General features: G+C 36.2%; 1 long non-coding RNA gene across 1 annotated transcript in view; it reads right to left on the reverse strand.

Moving 5' to 3' along the window:
• Positions 1-340: 340 nt before the first annotated feature.
• The window catches only part of LOC128249617 (uncharacterized), a 21,878-nt gene continuing 17,762 nt past the window's right edge, over positions 341-4,456 (reverse strand). The window contains exons 2-3 of the long non-coding RNA XR_008265730.1: positions 3,547-3,854; positions 341-361 (exon numbers count right to left, since the gene is read on the reverse strand). This is a non-coding gene — a long non-coding RNA (uncharacterized LOC128249617). The remainder of the gene's footprint in view (positions 362-3,546; positions 3,855-4,456) is intronic.

Below are 4,456 nucleotides of genomic sequence, written 5' to 3' on the forward strand. Positions count from 1 at the left end.
CATAGGATTTGAGCTGTAATTTAGTGCACAGCAAAAAATAACATAATTCATACAGAACTTTAAGTCTGTCTTTCTGTCTGTGTGGAGGGGGGGGGGGGCAAATGAAGTTGTTTTTGCATACCTTTAATTCCAAAAGAAGGAAATGTAATGAAGTTGTAATATGTTAACAGCAGAAGGTATTTGTAAATTATAATGAGGAATTGGAAGAGAAAGATAATGCCTAATTCTATGCACACGTGAAACATAGCACAAAAGTGAAAAGGACCTTAAAATTGTATGACACGACCTCGTTTCTGGGGTTCTCAGCGTCCCCTTCTCTCTCGCTTTCTTCTCTCTTTGTGCTGCTTTCTTTCATCTTCACCTATAGAACATACAGTATCAATTTTGAGCTGGCTTTCACTTTCAACTATAGAACATACACAGGGTATGAAACATCAGCATTTCACTCTCACCCACAATCCCTGTCTGTCATCTTCTCCTATAATAATTTGTTTTCTGTCTCTGTTTCTTTCTCTTGTCTCTCTGTCTTTTTCTCATTTTGTGTTTCACTTGGTCATTCCGTAAAAATAAGATTTATGTGTATATGAAATGGATGCGCGTGCGCGTGAGAGAGAGAGAGAGAGAGAGAGAGAGAGAGAGAGAGAGAGAGAGAGAGAGAGAAAGAGAGAGAGCAAGAGAAAGAAAGAGAGAAAGAGAGAGAGAGAAAGAGAGAGAGAGAAAGAGAGAGAGAGAGAGAGTGAGTGAAGGTGTGTGTCGTAATGATGGATGTCAGCCGAAATGTGTTAACAACAAACAAGATGAGGACAAATATCTGTCAATTGTAAATAATGTACATAACTCCTCATCTCTTAAATATAGAACTGAACCTAATGTTTGTTTATATATCTACATATACATATATAAGAGTGTTGTAGTTCACTTGAAGCATTGTAATATCAGAGAAGGTAAAAGACAGAAAGCAGAAAGTTTCTGACAATGTGGGAAGTTTAATAAAACCTTTATATTCTAGGCCCATCTTTAGAAGAAAAGAATAGTCGAAGAAAAGTCCAGTTATGTAGGTCCTGTTAACCCATTCCAATTCCCTAGTGTTTATGTAACAGCAGCAGTTGGTCTCTAAACATAGATCTAATTGACGTTTCCTATGAACACACACACACAAAAATGTGGATGTACATCTGTACATACATATCTTATGTGTATGTGTGCTGTAATGTTTTTAATATATAAATATCTTAGTTAAGTAAAATTTCTCTTCAGTATTAATAACAGGATTGGAGAGATTACAATATTGGTATTTTTTCCATTAGTGTCGGGCTACAAGGACTCTGAGAAGCAAACCAATCTGGTAAAGGATGTAGAAGAACCGAAATTTAGAGACATTCTAATTCAAGCATTTGCAAGAAGGAGGAGTAGACAGAGCTATATAACATAGAGGACAACTGGAAGTTCATATGGGACAACCTACTGATGGTTACTCACAAAATCTGACTAAGAGTGACATAATGTTGGAAGAGTAAAGTATACAGAACCTTAAAAGTAAAGAAACAAGCTTGACAGGAGTGGAAGAATTGGAGTAGAAGAGAGCTGTAGCGGGTAGCTAAAAGAGAAGCTAGGTGATAGATCCATCTAGCTAGGGGAGAGACAGGAAGGAAGAGGTTTGCCAATGTTGTATACTGTGAGGTCCAATTTTGAATTGCAAGGCAATGTATTAGAGAAAATCATTATTAGGAGAGAAGTGTGTACAGATGGATGATGATACACTTACCCTTAGTCATTTTGGAAAGTGTCACTGTGAAAGACTGCTTAATGTGAAGAATGAATGGGAGAAGGAGAGTATTTCTAAGGTGGACCCAAAAAAGGATCCTAGTTGACATCAACATGTTAGATAAAGTAATTAAGGATATGAAGACAAGGAAAGCCCTTGGTCCTTCAGTAATGACTTCTGAGAGCTTAAAATATATGGTAAAGTGGAATACAGCTTGGTCGACCATATAGTTAATCAGGTTGTACACCAGACTGGTGTAGCAGCATCATAATCAATTGCTACAAAGGTAAGGGAGAAGCTTTAGACAGAAGTAAATCCAGAGGTATCAAATTATGTTACAGAAAGGATCATAGTTCAACTAATTGGGAAGAGAGTTAGCCTAGATGTGATGTAGTTTGGTTTTCTGTTTGTGAAAACACCACCAATACTATCTTCTTAGTAAGGCAACTGCAGGGAAAGCAGTGAAGGTCGGCTTGTGGTATACGGATGTCCTGAATCCATACTTGGTGCATGTACACACCATACAGTTCACAATGGAAAAAGAAAAAGACAATCAGCTAGCATTCCGGGACGTATTAATAACATGCACCAAGTATGGATTCAGGACATCCATATGACGCAAGCCGACCATCACTGGACAATACCTCAACCCCCACCATCCATACAGTGTAAAGAGAGGGAATTCTCAGTGCCTAAAACATCAAGCAATGAATATAAGTAGCAATCGTGATACCCACCACAAAGAAATGATCAAGCTCAATAACAATCTATTAAGCAACAACTACCCCAAAAGCATACTCTCCACTCCAATTATGAAGAAAAGAGAGGAGGAAACTGATAAACTGTCCACAGTCTATCTAACCTATTTGAAAGGCCTCTCTGAAAAGATAGAAAAGATATGCAGCCCATATGACATCAGGACAGTATTCAAGAGTAATACAACACTTCGCAAATATCTCCTTCGAGTAAAACCACCAATAGAAGAGAATATGACTAAGAACTGCGTGTACTCCATCCCATGCAGCTGTGGTAGGTTATACTAAGGCAAAACATGCCTTTAATGGCGATGACAACCACGAAAAATACCTAAGGAATAAGAACCCAGGTTCAAAATTTCCCCAAGACACCTGATGAAGGCTGGAGGGTATATCAGCCGAAACGTTGTGTTAACAACAAACAAGATGAGGACAAATATCCATCGATTGTAAATAATGTAAACACTAGGTTAGTTAAAATATGTTTATAATATATTTTAACTTTTCTAAAGGCAAATTCACTGCAATTACCATGCAGAAAAAATTCTCTTATGGTAAAGGTTTAAAAACACCATATCTGCCCACTGTTTCCCTCTCATGGATTCTCAGACTTACATTTCTGGCTCTATTAAAATATGAAAAGTGGACAAATGATGACAATGAGAGGGGGAGGAGGAGGAAGAAAATGTCGATAGAGATGAAGAAGAGGCGGAGGAAAAGGATAAATACATTTGAGTCTACAAAAAAGGGCAAAAATAATTAATACAGAAGTATATTCTTTATACATTTATTATAGTGCTCTGTTACTAAGTTTTGTGAGTATCCTGATCTGCTACATCTTTTATATTCTGCAAGTTACACTGAAATCAATTGCTCTGTGTTAGCTACTCATGTCTAATTATATTTCTGGTATTTACTACATCTGTTCATCTTTTCACAAGTGGGACAATAGCATTATTAATATATCAAGAAAAATTATCAATGGTAACTAATTTTTAAAAAAAGGTAAAAAAAATATTACACTACCTGTGGAAAGAATGGCCATCAATACGAACAACTAACCAGCAGTTGGGCAAACATCTGTCATCCAACTCAAAATCACGAACATATTCAAACCGACTTTTTGCCATGGTATGCTTATCACAGCTGCTATGCAATCGTAACACTTTAAATACAGAATTTGAAGTATATAATAACTTTGCAAATGTTGAGGTCGCAAGCTTATGATGCCAAAAGATATTTTGAAAGGATATCACAGATAACATCCAGTCTATTCTATTAACCTTTAGAATTTTGGAAGTTGAAGCTGCTCCAATTTATAACCATTTTAATTTCTGAAAAATAAAATATAAACAGATACATATAGACATGCTTATATATCAGGTTACGTAAAAAGTAAACAATGTTTTGAACCATGAAGAGTTTGTATCGGATTTTTACTGAGTTTTAAATTTTTTTAAACAATTTTTGCAATTGTCTGATAATACAGACATAGACTTGCCCAAATAAATCAATAAATTAACATTGATATTTTTTTCATTGTTGTTACAATCATCTGAAATAGAACTGTCAAAGTGCAATTTTCGAGCAATTTTGCTATTCAACTTCAAAAAGGATGCAAAGCAGCTGAAACTGCTTGCGATATCAACGAAATGTTTGGTGAGGAAATGACCAGTGAGTGGTCAGCTCAAAAATGATTTAAACAATTTTGCAGTGGAGACCTGAGCCTTGAAGATTGTGAGTGTAGTGGACGCTTATCTGTCATTGATGATGGCCAATCAAAGACCATCATTGAGAAAGATCCATGTAAAACCACTCAAAAACTGGCAAAAGAACTTCAAGGTAGCCAGAAAATTTGCATGAGATCGGAAAATCAAAACAGCTCAACAAATGGGTGCCACGCAATTTGAATGAAAATCAGAAAATGCACAGATAT

Source organism: Octopus bimaculoides, chromosome 16 (genome assembly GCF_001194135.2).
Source record: "Octopus bimaculoides isolate UCB-OBI-ISO-001 chromosome 16, ASM119413v2, whole genome shotgun sequence".
Taxonomy (NCBI): domain Eukaryota; kingdom Metazoa; phylum Mollusca; class Cephalopoda; order Octopoda; family Octopodidae; genus Octopus; species Octopus bimaculoides.